At 42.8% G+C, this 16,260-nt stretch overlaps 1 non-coding gene across 1 annotated transcript; it reads left to right on the top strand.

Moving 5' to 3' along the window:
* Nucleotides 1–3,702: 3,702 nt before the first annotated feature.
* Nucleotides 3,703–3,805, top strand: LOC131405066 (U6 spliceosomal RNA). Its single transcript, XR_009219927.1, has one exon. It is a non-coding gene; the product is annotated as a U6 spliceosomal RNA (small nuclear RNA).
* The last annotated feature ends 12,455 nt before the right edge of the window (nucleotides 3,806–16,260 follow it).

The raw sequence follows: 16,260 nt of genomic DNA, 5'->3' as shown, positions 1-16,260 counted from the left end.
GGCTTGACAAGCGATGCATTGGTGCATGCCCGGGACCCGAACCTGCGAACCCCGGGCCGCCAAGTGGAGTGCGCACACTTAACCGCTTGCACCACCGGGCTGGCCCTAAACGGATAATCCTGAGTGGACTTTTTTGTTTCAAGGATGAAGCCTGACTTGCTGTTATAAAAATAAATGACTCTTGTTATAGTAAAAATCCACAGACATGAGTCAGACTTACTCCTACTCTTTTATCTTCCTTCACCCCAACAGGGAACTTAAGAACCACTCAATCAGCACAATTCCTTTATTGCCAAGAATGGAGAGAAATGCTGTATTTAGAAAAATCTGTGCAGTAGCTTAAAAAATGTCAAGTATGTAACGTAAGGCCATTGTCACCTCCAGTCCCTAGTTTAACCTTGGGAAACCCTGCAGGCCTTTACAGCCATGTGCTCTGCTCAGGGTCACTCATATGTTCTCTGGCCCCCAACTATCAAAGCTCATGGGAGGCCTGTCGGAGGTTTGTTGGCTCCTGGGCCTTGTGGCCTTATACCTCGGAGCTGCCCGTTTTCCTGAATATGTCCAAGAACCATATAACTCCAAGTAGCAGAAGTGTAGCAGGTTTGGCAGAACTGCCTTGTCTCCTCCTAAGGAAAGCCTGACTTGGAATGTCCTATTTGGGTGTAGTTATTACTGAGGTTGGAGGAGGTCTGAGGGATGAGGAGGGCATTACCTAACAAAATATATATTTCCAAGAACAAGAGGAAGCACAGAGCTTGTTTCTATTAATAAACCTATAAACTAAAGCCTTAAAAATCAAGGTTAAATTAGAAAATTTAGAAATGGATAAAATTTAACTAATCTCTAAAGAAAACTGGGATGATCAATCCTGTTTCAATCATGTCCCCCTAAACCTCATCTTAATTTAGCACTTTATTAGGTACTGTCCCTGTTTCATACCTGTAATTCTTGTCTCTCTAGAAAAATCTATAACTTAATGAGGATGAGAACAATACCTCATGCTGACAGCATATCCCCACAGGAGCTTCCCAGACACACTCGAGACATACTTAGAAGGAAGAAAATCCACTCCTAAGCTTGCCAAACAATATGAGAAAATATGAGCTGAGATCCCTGAATTTGAGACTGTGAGGACACAAAGGGTTTAGGTATCAGGACCCTGCCTTTGAGGAACTTATCATTTCAAGGGCGGAAATAACACATATACACACAAATGAAGGGCACGTAGACAGACCAGTGTGTGAATAAGTATGTTACTCTCCACTGTAAACTGAACCCCCAATGGTTATAGCAATAACGCTCTCCGTAGCACCAGCCATCCAGCTCTCTGGACACGCACAAAGATGCAACTGTGTGACCTTGTCAGGAAATTTGGTTAGAGGGGAAATAGCCATTTTCACCCACACCGGATGTTATCTCTTGTTCTTTGCAGAGCCTTTGGCAAGACATTTAACTGGCCAGTGAAGTGCAGAATAGTGAAATTAGGCATTGGCAGATGTGTGCTGTTTCGAGGAAAACTTGGTCCCAAATCTCTTGGGATTGGTCTCCACTCAGTCCTGTGTAGCAGAGAGCATCTTATGGGATGTCACATAGTCAGAGAGTCGGGAAACCCTTGCTTCCTGGACTCTCACACTGAGAAAATTGCATAAAGAGTAAGATGTACATAAAATAAGAAAGATACTGGTTAACATTCATTACCTCTGAGGAGTGGAACTGAGTGGCTGGAGGACAGAAATTGGCAGAGGGAGGAGATTTTCATAGTATACCTTTATTTACTCTTTGAATTTTCAACCACATCAATGTTTCACCTACTCAAAAACAAAACAAGATGAAATGAACCAAAATAACCTCTTTAAAGTTACCAGGGGGCTATCCAGCTTTGGAACTGGAAACCTGATAAACTATCAACATAATTATTTGTCTTCCTGATACACAGATGACACAACCCCTGAAGACTACAACGTGTAGGCAAGTGTCTAGTTGGAAGATAAATTTTATCTCTGGCCATTGGAAGTTTTGCTACTGAAATGCTAGTCCTGGCAAGTAGTAACAAATCCTGCCTGGTTACGTAACATTTTCAACTTCTCAAAGTCTTGTGCTTGCTCTTCTTCTCTCTTCGCCTCAAGTTTACCATTGTTTTCCCACCATGAAACGGAGGTGATAACGTGGCACGCAATGCTATCTGTTTTGCAAATGCAACCCTTCCCTGGGCACTTCTACAAAAATTCTTCATTGTATTGTAACAAGTGCACCTGATACTTGTTTATGGAGCTGCCTGCATGGGACTAGTCTCTCTTGCAGAAAAGCCTTGAAATATTTGATGGCATGGCCCATGTTCCCCGTTAGTCTTTTTTTAACTTACAATCCCCACGTTCTTTGGCCAGTATGACGTGGCCCAGTCATCCTCCTGGACCCACCCAGTGCCACTCAAAACCACGCACCTAGAGTGGAATCTAAAACTCCAGATATGCCTTGGCCAGATGTGGCTGTGGGACTTCCAACCTTCCTCATTCGGGATCACCTGCTTCCAGAAATGCAGACTAAAATGGCATTTGTTTTCCTAGCAACTGTGTCACTTCGATCTCTCACATTGACTTGCCACTAACTAAGCCCTTTTTGTCCTTTCAGTGAGAATTGCTGCCCTGACAGCTTTCCTCAGGCTGCTAACTTTTTAAAAACCTATATGCGTGACCATATTCTTGCTTATTTAGGTTCCTCTAGCTGGTTTCCAGCCAGTGACCATCTTTCTGAATCTAGATTCCATCAATCACTAGCCCTCCCCAGTTTGATTGTCTGGTCTTCTGTCTTCCTCTCCGTCTTTGATACAAGTGTTGTAAGAAACAGTCTGGAGCCAAACCTCACAGCACAGCTCTCGAGCCCTCTCTTTAGATCAGGGGATTGTTAAGGGCCTTTTCTTTAATCTACATTTTATTATGAAAACATTCAAATATACAGAGAAGTAGAAATAATAGCACAAAGAACACCTATCTATCCTCTACCTAGAGTCTACAGTTGTCAATATTTTGCCCCATTTCCTCTATCTCCATATTGTTTTGCTGAACCATTTTAAAATAAAGACATCATGACATTTTACCACTAATAGTTCATTTGACCACTTGCAGCTTCCTCCTCCAAAAAATTACCCTTTAAAGGATAACACCATTATCACACATGACAAAAAATGAATGACAATTCCTTATCGTTTTCTCCACTCTCTCCATATTCAGATTCTCCTATTTGTCCCCAACGTGTCTGTTATGGCTGGATTGTTCAAAGTCAAATCAAATAAAAAATGACACATTGCATTTTTGCCTCTTTGAATCTAAAAAGCTGTACCTTAACTTCCTTTTTCCTGACATTGCCTGTCAAAGAGACCAAGATAATTGTTTGGTAGAATGCCAAAGACCTCTTTAAATACTACCCCTGTTCATGTTGTTAATGTCCAATGCCGCTATCAAGTAAGGGGCATTTGAGTAATTATTAATTTTTCTTTTTTATTAATCAAATTCATATATAACTACCAGTTAGAGCTTCTGATAAGCGTGAGATAGTACACTTCCCATATTGGATTGATACTATCACAGAGATAAACCCAGAATTGTGATACTTGATAACTGTGTAACTTTGGCCAATTTACTTAACCTCTAAGAGTCTTGGTTTCCTGTGCTCTATAATGAGGATAAAAGTATCCTCGTTGTCTCAATAATAAGAGCAGCACGTATACTGACATTGGAAGAGCACAGGCAAGATGAGTATGGCCCCTGTACAGGATGACACGCAGATTTGTGAAGCATTCCATATTTTTAAGCTAAGCTCATAGCATATCTACTAGATATTGCAAAATGTCCCTTCATAAGAGTTTTCTAATTTATATTACGACTAGAAATGTATGCAAGTGCCTGTTTCTCTCAGCCTCAACAATAATTGTAATAATTTTTATTTTTACCTAATTTTAGAGATGAAAAATTATATCTCTGTATAATTGAAATTTTTATTTTTCTAATTATGGGATTCAACGTGTTTTCATATGTTTAAGGGCCATTTTTATATATCTTTTGTGAATTGTCTGTTCAGCTTGGAAACCTATTTTGCTATCATGACTCATTAATTTTTAAAGAATAAAATCATTATCCAAATGGCAGAAAAAAAATTTTTTATAAGGATTGATACAATAGTACTCAAGGTTTCCATCTAGCATCTCTGACTAGAGGAAAAAACACATGTTTTCATTTAACATTTGGAAATCTGACTCTTTAAACTAACATTTATCAAACCCATACTGTATGCTGGTCAAGAGGGTGGTCAGAGGAGCACTGTGCTCCCAGTACACGCTCAGCGCTGACAGTGAGTCCACATTTCATCTTTACAGTAACCCGCAAAATAGGGAGGGCTATTATCCCTGTAACATGAGTAAAGAAATCAGATCTCACAAAGGTTAAATAACCTGCCCACGTTCACACCAATTTGGGAACTGAACTTAACGTCTTTCTGAGCACAGAGCCGAAGCTCCTTCCACTACCCCATCTGCCTCTTTGGTTGTAAACAGTGCCCATTCCTTGTCAACACAATATCTGAGATTTCCTATCAACCAGTCACATCAACCTTGCAAAATAGCAGTTTCCTCTGTGGAATCCTCTACTTTCTGAAGGTAAAACTGGCTGCAACCCAAACAAAGCCAAGCCTCATCTTGTTGGGTTTTCCCCAGGGCAGAGGGGGTTGGGGGGAATGCCACGTGCTTGCTCCAGGCAGAGGCGTCTGTTCTCTCAGCCTGTTAGACATTCAGAGTCATTGGAATGTGTCATGTTTTTGGAATGGGAAGACAGGGAGGTGCCAGAGGGAGCCAGGCATGAAACTTGCCCACCAGGATAGACAAGGCTTGGGAGGTGGGCGGTAGAGGGTAGGAAGGCAGACTAGACACAAGAGTGTGGCAAATCAGTGAACAAGACTTACCAGTGAGCCCTGGGGCTCTGGTCAGCAATGGGAGCCCTAACAAAGTGGAGGGGCACAATGGGGAGGGAGGTGGAGGTGTGTTGGTGGAGGGGGAAGGAGGTACTTGGGAATGTCAAGGGCAGGAGTTCATCATCTCAGAATCTAGTTATCTGTGGTAAAGCCCAGTCACTGGGTCAAGGGGCTGCCTGCCAAGGGAGCCTGGCCAGAGCAAAATTGGGAAGCACAGGGATTCTTAGTGGGGCCATATCATGATCTACGGGGAGGCGGGTGAGTTAGAAATTGCATTCAGTACTGAAATATTTTGCATATACACATATATACATATTTAAAATAAAATATGCTTATTGTGTTAATAATAGAAAATAATGAAAGTACCTCTGACCAAAGTCTTCATAAAACCTACTAAGCAGCAGGCATTGTGTTGGGTGCTGTGGATACAACAGTGAATGTAACCATTTTCTGCCCTCAAGAAGTCCGTGATCTCATTGGGCCGTAGAGGTAGGCTGACACTTAATCACAATAAATGAGAGAAGTGCTGTGATAGAGGTGGGCACAGGGCAGTAAGAGGGGTCTCTACCTCTGCTGGGGTGGGAGAGGGCAGAGAGGGTTTCCTAGAAGAATGGTCTATAAGCTAAATTTAAAGAGCATTTGCCCTGGATCTAGTGCACAGGGGCAGCCTCTAAGGGGGTGATGAACCACTGTGGTTACAAGCTTGGGCTCTGCACTCATGCTGGCTGAGTTCCCTCATCTATAATATCGAGATGATAACATAGTACCTACCTCAGAGGGTTGCTGTGACGATTAAATGAAGTAATTACATATAGCACCTTAGCACATAGCTCTCAGTAAATAGAAATTATTAATTAATTTTAAATGCAATATGACCTGATGAATCCGAAATTGTGTTTGGAGGGCTCTTATTTAGGGTTGTTTCTGTGCTTAGAAATTCCCTTCCCATGCTGGTCTGAGGTTTTTGATTCCTTCACTTGGAGAATACTACACAAGGGTCAACAGGGGTGATTTATAAGGAATTGACAAATAAGTTAGACATGTGGCAGCATTGGTTTTAAAACGAGGTAATGTTTAACAAGAAGGTGTCCCAGCTCAACCCAGCATTTGCTCTCCTTCATTCATTTATTGATTCAATATTTGAGTTCTTATTATGCACCAGGCACTATGCTTTATGGAAACCTTACAAAGATGCTACATACATAATACTTTTCTGTAGAAACTCAGTCTAATGAGAGAGACAGACATAGAAATAAAGCATTATACCACCATATAAGTGTGATCATAAAGGCATGTGGAAAATACAAATTATGACATTATTTGGCTGTGCAATACTTACTCAGTAGGCTGGAGAAGAGTATGATTAGAACTGGGTCTGAGGAAGAACAAACAGTGGGAGCTGAGTGGAAGGAGGAGAGACCAGTTGGAAAGAGACCAGTTAGAGGCTTTTGCAATAATCCAGGGAAGGTTGGTAAATCTTGATAATTTCTAGCTGAATATATGGTCTGGCCCTATGAAGAGAGCTCTGGACTAGAGGTTCATTTCTAGCAGTCATCAGTCTAAAGATGGTATTTGAAGCTACGGATATCAATGAGATAATTCAGGGAGGTGGTGGTATGGTGCATTGTGAGAAGAGAGGGATCCAAGTGGGCAGGCCTGGTGAATACAAACAAATAAAGGACAAGAAAGAGAAGGCAGCAAGTTAAACTGAGAAGAAACCAGGAGAAGGTGTCCCAGAAACCAAGGGCAGAAGGAGTTTTAGGAAACAGAAGGTTATCAGTGGTGTCAAACGCCACAGAGAAGTCAAACAGGAAAGGAGTGAAAAGAAGTCACCAGATTCCATAATTAAGATGTTAGGGGTAACTGAAGGCAAAATATTGGGGGCTCAAACTGGATTGCAGTGAGTTGAAGAAGGAAAGAAGTTTGGTGATGAGAAGGAGAGGCAAGAATGAAGAAAAGACATCTTTAATGTGGGAGAAACAGGAGTCTATTTGGAGCCAAGCCCGTGGGCGCCTAAGCACTCTACTGCTTTGTTTCTGTCCATGAGTTGCTTTTAAGATAAGAAATGTTGTAAAATATTTTTTATGGTTTAGGAATCTCATTGAGAGCATTTTTTTTTTTTTTTTTTTTTGTGAGGAGATCAGCCCTGTGCTAACATCCGCCAATCCTCCTCTTTTTTTTGCTGAGGAAGACGGCCCTGGGCTAACATCTGTGCCCATCTTCCTCCACTTTATATGGGACGCCGCCACAGCATGGCTTGCCAAGCAGTGGGTCGGTGCGGGCCCGGGATCCGAACCAGCGAACCCCGGGCCGCCGCAGCGGAGCGCGCGCACTTAACCGCTTGTGCCACCCGGCCGGCCCCGAGAGCATTTTTAAATGCATCTTAGTGTTGCCTGAAACCTCTCTGCTCACTCCATGGTGGCTCTTTTCCCTGCTCTCTGCACACCCCACCAGAAGCTTAGGGACTACAGGCAGGGCTGGAGAGAAGCCTGCTCTCCAGCTCAGGGCACTCTTCCAGGATCCTCCCCTCTGCCTGCTCCAGTCCTCCTCACCCACCAGCTCCCCTCCTTCCTGACCTGCTTGGCTTTATGACTTGGCTCCCATTTCTAGTATCTCTGAACCTCAGACTGTTTGCTTTGGGCCTGGTAACTGGTCCTTCTCAGGGCTGCAAACTCAGGCCTGAGCCACTAGAACACACTGGCAGTGCCAACAGTGACCCATCACCTATTCATTCATTGCACATATATTTGTTAAACCCCTAGTCTTAGTACTATTAATAGTTAGGTACTATTCTAGGCATTGGAAGACACTGATGAAGAAGGAAGCCAAAGTTCCTGCCCTTAGTGGAATTTACGTTTAGTAGAGGAGATAAAGAATAAATAAACGATGGACCAGGGCCCCCAGGCACCCTCCCTTCCAGAAAAATAACTTGGATGCACACACATTGAACTGTATTTACACTTTGTAAACTCTTGGAGCCACTATCCTAGCTGTGTCTGGGGTTTTGATGTGCTACCCTAAGGCACAAGTTCTCAGTAGTGTCATATCTCTTCCCCAGGCATTCAGACACCAGGTGGCCCTGCAGCCAATAATGATGGTACTATACCAGTCAAGTCAGATTCTTTTCTGACTGACTACAGATTATGAGCTAGTGTTTTCATTTGTTGCCATATCCCTTTTCTTGGCTTTCTCCCCTGTTGTGGCACCCTCATTCCACATACCCATCTTAAATTCCATTCCCAGAGTGCTAGACTTTCTTATTAATTACACAATTATGGGTAACCCTATGTTACCCAATCTAAGATGTCATCAATGAAAAGATGTATCATTATTTTATACACTAATAAAGAAAAGACGCCCAAGATGAGGAATCTAATGGGAGACCCCTACACAAAGATGAGACACAAAAGGGCTACACCTTCAATACAGAAGTAAACAAGAAACAAAATCACCACACAGAGACAGCAAAAAATCTTGCATGTCTCAATCTTGGCACTGGTGGACAGAGGGTGAAAAACATCTCCTCTGAGAAATTAAACTACAAGCTGGCACTCACAAAAGTGGTCTAAATTCATACTACTAGTGTGGCCCCTAATATTCTCAATCTGAGAATTAAACCAAATTAAATTAAATTAAAAATTTTTTTAATTTAATTCAATTTGAACGTGTCAGGGTGACCAGCAGAAGCAAAAGTGGATCCTCAGCACAAAAGTTCACAATGCCCATATGATGGCCCACCTCCTTTAGCAAAATAATCAAAACCAGTACATTTCTAATGCTACCAAAGGTCACCAGGCATCTGGTAGACTTCATTGTGTAGGGATTTGGACTATAGTCTCTGCCCTGAGTTTAAATTATGAAGACAATATTTTGTCGACTGTGACCACTGTGAAATTACAGATGGAGAAATTAAGGGTCATATAGGACATTAATCATGGCACTGAGGCGCTCATTTAGTGCTTCCAAAAGCCATTTCTTTTTCCCTGAAAGATCAGAACTCCTCTGTGTCTGGCATCTTCAGCTCCTCCTGAGATGGAGGGGGGCTAGATGGTATCGTGCTGGCATCCACAGATATGAGTATAAGCTGCTGGAGCCTTGAGTCTTACTTACCGACAGAATTTCCCTAGAGACTAATTCTGGGCTCCATAACTGGAAGTTACAGATGCTGGCAAAGGTTATGAGAGGAACCATAAAAACTATTGTGAAACAGGAACTAGGTAGAAAGGGAAAATTCTAGGTTTTTCTACTGGAAGGGACCCCAGAGACCATCTAGGCCAATTGCTCAGGCCGTCTGGCAGGGCTGCTACCACATCAGATCTTTGTGTGGCTCAACCTGTTGCGTAACTCAGGTCTCTGTTTAAATGCCACCTCCTCAGAGAAGATCCCCTTGGTTATCTCATCTATAATAGCCTACCTACAACCCGGGATGCTTGATCTTTTATTCTGCTTATTTTTAGTCACAGCAGTTATGACTATCTGATACTGTTTGAAATGATGAGTTAATTGTTAACTTGCTTTTTTTCTGTCTTCCCTCACTAGGATACAGGGACCTTGTTCAACTCTGTAAACCCAGAGCCAGAACAGTACCCGGCCCAAAATAAAAACTCAGACATATTTGTTGAATGACTGAACAGTGAATGAATCAATGAAGAAAATAAGGACAATAGCTGTGAATATTTCAATCTCAGACAAATGAAATTCCATATCAGGTTTAGACTAGGTTTTAAGTGATTCATTTTTCTCTCTGGAGCTAGCTATAATGTTTCTGTATCACAGCTCTAAGTATAGTGCCTGCCATATACAAGGCTCTCATGTCTGCTGGAAGAAAGAATGGATGCAATATACCCCTTAATATGAGATGCTTTACTTCTCTGGAAAAGTGATATCTTATCATCAGGGAACAGTGATATACGTGATGTTATTAACTAAAAGAAAGCTGAGAAATACAAAAGGATTTTAGACGATATGAAAAATTTAAAGAGAGGAAAGAATTAAAGATTTAAAATAACATTTTAGAATGAGAAGAGGAAAATTATCAAGACTGGGGATCGAATAAAGAACTTTTAAGAAAGCACTTTTAAGAAAGAAGAAGAGATTCAAGATGTCATGGTTGTCCATGCTCCTCTCATCTCCTTTAAGTAACCGAGGGAGGTTCTAAAATCTTCCAGGAGGGCTTGAAAAATAAGAGCACTTTCTCCTTGGCTGGAGTATCTGAGGATCTGCCCCCAGAATGAGGGATAAACCAAGCGGCCTTTCCAACATCTTCCAGCATTATAGTATTCTGAATTTAGACACTGAAAATCTACTCATTCATCATGCAGCAAACATTTACAAAGTGCCTGCTAAGTGTCAAGGAATAATCAGGATCCTTTGGTTTCAAGTGACAGAAACTTGATACACACCTTAAGGAAAACTGGAAATACACTTGAAGGATCCTGGGTTTTCTCCCAGAGCAACCAGGCCACAAGAAGGGCAGGGATGCAGCAGACCCCAGGAACCACTGGAGCCAGGGACCTAATATGGTGTGGATTCTTTCTCTGTCTTTTCCTTCTTCCTGATGTTGTCTTTTTCCTTCTCCTGTTGCAGAGTGTCTATTTCCACCTGGTGGAAAACCTGACTATGGGCATCTTTCAAGCTTTACGCCTTATAACTTTTGGCCACTGTGGTTCCAAGCCCAAAAATCCAGGAGAAGTCACCCAGCCCAACTTGGAAAGGTACCTCATCATCAAGCAATCAGTTATTACCATTGAGATGGGATTAAATAAGTACTCCATAAAGATGAACCAGTGGGGAGAGAGAGAATTTTCAAAGGAAGTGGGTGGGGCTAAGCAGGCGACACCATATATACTCATTATGGCCTGGCACTGTGTTGGACACTGGAGCGACAGATGACTAAACCTTTATACCTGTAAAACCAAGGTGTCGTCACTGCTGCGCTACACAAGAATGCTGTCAATGACATCCTCAGAAAGTCTGAGCGAGGTGCTGCGTTTAGGAACAGCTGAGATCGGCATCTCTCTTTGAGAAAGCTGCCCCCATTTTCTTTGTAAAAGGCACACCTGTCTCTCCAGTTCAGAAGGTTGACCTAGTGATGATTGTGGAGGTAAAGGTGATAGCTGAGGAACTGGTTTGTCAACCCTTGGGAATCTGGAAAAGAGGTCAATATGAATGACACTATTGGGGATGAGCAGAGTGAAGTGGGAAACAAGCGGAGCAGATGGAAAGGAGAGAGAAAAGAAAAAGAGAAAACAGGAGAAGAAGAGTGTCGTTAATGGAGTTAATGTAAAATTAACTCTAAACCTCACATTCTCATAGCTCTCCATGTCTTCTCTGTTCAGGAATGAGAAAGATAGGCTCTCCTGAAAAATACTGAGAGGGTGAGGCTTTTTGATCTGGGACTCTCTGGTCGCAGACTGTCCCTTTTACTCTATGGCTGTGTCTGTTCAGCATTTCCCCCAGAGAAGTGCCTGGTTGGAATGAGGGTAGGAGACTGAATGAGCTATTCCTGACCTAGCCTTGTTTCCATGGCAACTGATCCTCAAGCATTGCATTTGGGCCCTTATAACTTACACCTTCCCAAGGAGAAATTTGTGTGTTTGGGGAAGGGATGGAGTCGGCTTTTCAGAGATTCTCCAAAGGACTGACATTTCTTTTAGAGATAGTTCTGTTTTCAATACTAATAGTGATTCTTTCTGGATGACATGAAATCAAAATTCTTTGCTTTTCCCTTTAGAAAATGGCCGCAGCCCAACAACTCCCTAATAGGCCTATAACAACAACACAGGCTAGAGTGTGCCTAGTCATTTGTTAGTCAAATGGAAAAGTAGGAGGAAGTAATGAATCGGTGACAGCTGGCTCAGCCAGACGGCCCACATCAGGAGCCATCTCTCCTCTCTCTGGACTGGGGTGGTTGTCCAGAACTGGAGCATTTCAGGGGAAGGAGTGCCTTAGGATTTCCTGCAGGTTGAGAGACGCGTGTGGCAAGAGTCCCAGAGGAGGTGGGTGTGTTCAGGGAAATGAAGACGATAAACACCTGCACCGTAAGAATACCAGTGTCTGACTCTGAGCTCCTCCAGTAAGTGTGAAGGAAGAAACCATGATTTAACCATGTCTCTGTAGCTAGCCAGCATGGTGCCTGGCACACAGCAAGTGCTCAGTAAGTTTGGGTTGATTGACTGAATAAAAGCAACATTTGATATGTGCGAGCCTATCTCAGGAGCTATGCACAATGTGGGGCTTCCTGAAGGTGCAAGATTTGCCCTCCAGGAATGAAAGAAATCCTTCTTTTCATTTTTTAACTATTCCTCATTTAACTCTGATTTCATTTTTCTTAATTGTGTTCCTTGTTAACCAGGAATTTGATTCAAAAAAACTGGCTCCAAATGAAATAGAGAAAATGAGTCCCAAGTGAAATAGAGAAAAAGGAGGAGAAGCTCATTCTGGGACCGAGAAACTGAGCCTACGACAGGGATTCCTGTGGATTCCCAGCCATGCTCAGGATTGAAACAAAGGGAAATACCTTGCAGAGTTATCTTCACTGGGGAACCACACAACCGCCACAGAAGGGCAAAACTAGGGTCCAGTCAGCCTGGACTTCTCTGTGCATTCTTTCCAGTTTGTAAACTCCCTAGACCTTATATAACTCAAATCTGGGGTTTTTCACAAAGTCGGACCTCTTGTTTGTGCATGAGAATTGCTGGAGTAAACTGGCTTAAAATTGAAAAACAGCAAGGAAAAGAGACGCGACGAGAATTAACATTTGTTACTGAGAAACAGCAATGTAGGATATGTTCACAGCTTGCGGCGGAGAGCAGGGCGTGCCTGGGTTTGTATCCTGACTCTACACCTTACTGCTGCCATATGGCATTGGGCAAGACTCTCATGAGACTGAAATGCACTGTAGCAAGAATAGTGCTCAGAATATGCCTGGCGCATAATAGTGCTCAACAATTATCAACTAATCTTACTATTATTACTTTAAAATGCTTTCTAAATCATAATTCTAATAAGGCCATCTCCTGCTTAAACTATATCCATGGCTCCTTATTTTCCCCCTAGATAAACTGCAAATTCTTGAACAGACCCACAGAGCATTCCAGGGCTGGCTCTCCTTACTCATCTCCCGCCACTCCTCCCTGATCAAAACCTAAGCTCCAGCTTTACTTAGAGCTCGTTGAAGTACCTTGTTCTCTTACATCTCTGTACATGCTCTCTTCTGCTTGAAATACCCTTTCCCCACTCACTCTCCTGGATAATATCTATTTGTCCCTAAACTAGCCCAGATATCACCTCTTCTAGGAAGCTCCCGCTAACATGACCAGCTTGGCTTGGGGACCCCTCCCACGGATCTCATATCCCCGTGTTCTACTGCATCACGTTCTCTAACATACTCTGCTGACATTCTCTCCTTCTCTTCCTCCCCCATGGACTATGTCCTCCTTTAGACAAAGAAATGGCATCTCGTTCTCCAACGTATCCCCAGCATGCATCAGAGAGCCAGTGTTCCAAAAAATGTTTGGAATCTTTAGCATAGAGGAGGCTTAAAAATGAAATATCCCAGAAGGATCAGCAAAGGTAAAGAACTGAAGCCCACAAGAAAGAGTAATTAGAGAAAAATGTGTAATTCCCTCACCTCTCAACCCATTTCTGCTCCCTCACACTTGAAGGCCTGGGATTTGCTCCTTTATTGTTTTCCATTCTCACATTCCCCTTAGGAGAATGCCAGGAGTCACATTCTCTGGCGACCCAGGTCTTTGAGGCTATTACCTGATCCTGCTTCACTTCCTGTGAGCAACCACAGCACCAGCTCTGATCCTCAACAGGAAATTCTGAGCAGTCGCTGTTTCAGGTCCTTTTAAGCTGATTATGGTTCTTAGAGGTAAGGGATCCAAGCTTTCCATAATCTAGACAATGCAGAGCCTGTCTTTTGGACTAGCCAGCACTGGATAAATAATAACCAATTGCCTTTACGTTTTCTAAGAATCCTAGATGGCCAGTTAATCCTGTAAATGCCCATGTGGGTAGAAACGCCATCCTGTTACACATTGATCAGGAAAGTGGTAGCTCAAGTTCATTCGGCAGATCAGTGGCAGAACCAGGAGGTCAGACTCCAGCTCCAGCCAATGGGGGTACTAGGGTCATATAACTCAAGTCCATCTCTTTTTTCCTTTGGCAGTTTTCATTCTGGACACAGAGCTATGGAATTAAAACTGGAGCTGGGGGCAAGCTAGTAAGAAAATCATATATCTGAACACGATTTAAAAATAAACAAATGATAAATAGCATTTATGAAATCCCTATGAACCTGTTCCCAGCAATCTGAAAGGCACTAGCGAAAGCAAATGTCCCAAGTTACCCAAGGGAATTACCCTCTGGTCCTTTTGTTGGCGTGAAAAACCCCCCAAGGAACCAGAGTAAGAGGAAGAGGAAGAAAAATATTTCTCAAGAATCAGGGGCTTGATTTTTCTGGCACTTATAAAGATTTTATTTTGAGATGAATTGGTTACAAGCTTCTGAAATACCTTTCCTAGGATGTTTGATCATGGCAAGTGGGAGAGACTTTAGAATATTTCAGTCTCAGGTGCAAAGAGACTCAGAGCTTTTCAAACCTATCTCAGCAGTAGGCAGAAGAATGGGCAAGGAGCCCCTCAAAGTTAATGAGGTCTCCTCTGGTCCAGAGAACATATATCACCCATCATCACAGCTCTTATATCTTCTACAGTCTGTCTTTTAGTAGATGCTCAACAAGTTTTGCTGAAAAAATTGTGAGTGCATGGCATGTTCAGTGAAGGAATCATACTCTCTTATTTTTAACTCTCAAAGGGAAAAAAGCCCTGCTTTGTAGCATTTGCCAATTTCTGTGGTGTAAATACTCCTAGCATGGCCATTTTCAAGCTACCAAAGGCTTAACAACAAGCTCACAAAATTTCTAAAAATTTATCAATCACCTCTCATTACCAGCAGGAGTCAACTCCGGCACACTCAGGCTGTGGCAGTTCATTCGTGGCTCTCTTTGTACTCAGAGACAGGACAGTGCTGAGTGTTTTCAACATATGTAGCCCTCAGAGGGAAAAAAGGGTCTGGGATGAAGTTGGAGGGAGCTTGGGAACAGAAATCTGCAGTCTGATGAGGCCTCCTCTATAGAAAAGCACCCATGGTGTCCTGTGGGATCTGCCAAGGCCAGAATACTTTTCTGTCTCTAGCCTACTATGAAAAATTGAAGTGCATACAGATCCTTCCTCTGCATGCTGCATGCCTCTCCCTCTAAGCAAAGGAGAAAGAAACCTCAGAATTCACAAACCCTCTTCAACACAGTAAGTAAAACACCCTAATCCAGCTTTGAGTGTACCCAAATCACAGTTAGCAATTTAAGATGTCTTTGTAACATGGAGATTAGACCAAAGAGGGTTATTTCTAATTACCTAAACATTTATATCAATACCAGGAATGCTTTTCACATGTGTTTGGCAGTAAGCATTCTTCATCAAGACAAATAGATCATTTCCGTTCTCCCACAATCTACATCATTCATATAGTTTTTGTTGAAAGTTTCTCCACTTCTCATGCTGCTAAATGAATAGGGTTTATTCCTGCTCGTGAGTGATTCAGATGAGTGTTCTGTGATATCCGTTCCTTGGAGACACTCATTTTCAGCCAGTGTGACTCTTTTCAGCTAATACATCTTCTCCACTGTACACTCTGGATGGATCTGGAGCCCGACACAGGGGGTTCTGGTTCTGGACTGCAGGAATATACCTTGGTGCAGGTTCCACCTGAAGCACATGTACTTTCCCCCCAGTTCTGCCCTGGCCGGAGGTGGGAGCCTTGGGTAGGGCGGGGCACGGTGAGAGCCAGGCCAGCACCCACCTCCCCTACCCATGAACAGTCCTCATACTGGTCTCAGCCAGTTCTTCTCTTCACAGAGTTAGCTCTGCATCACTCACCTCAGTCTACTTCTGGCATGTCACTTGATCCTCCTCTTGGTTTTCCTAGCATTCCCTTTGCTAATTGTTCTCATCCTTCTTTCCCAAGATCCTTCTTTCCCAAGATCCTTCTTTCCCAAGATCCTTCTTTGGAATTACCTGTGTTTGGGTTGGCTCCTCTCAGTTTAGCATAAGAGATAACAGCAGAATCTGAGAAGTAAAGTGGTCTGGGTTTGTGCCTTGACCCTTTCACTTGCTGGCTGTGTGACCCTGGGAAAATGACTTGACCTCTCCAAGCCTCAGCTTCCTCATCTGCAAAACGAGGTCACTCTTGGTTCCTATCTTATGAGTGTTGTGAAGTGAAAACAAGAACATACAT

This window comes from Diceros bicornis, chromosome 4, assembly GCF_020826845.1.
Source record: "Diceros bicornis minor isolate mBicDic1 chromosome 4, mDicBic1.mat.cur, whole genome shotgun sequence".
NCBI lineage: Eukaryota > Metazoa > Chordata > Mammalia > Perissodactyla > Rhinocerotidae > Diceros > Diceros bicornis.
This window is presented reverse-complemented; position numbering and strand designations above follow the sequence as displayed.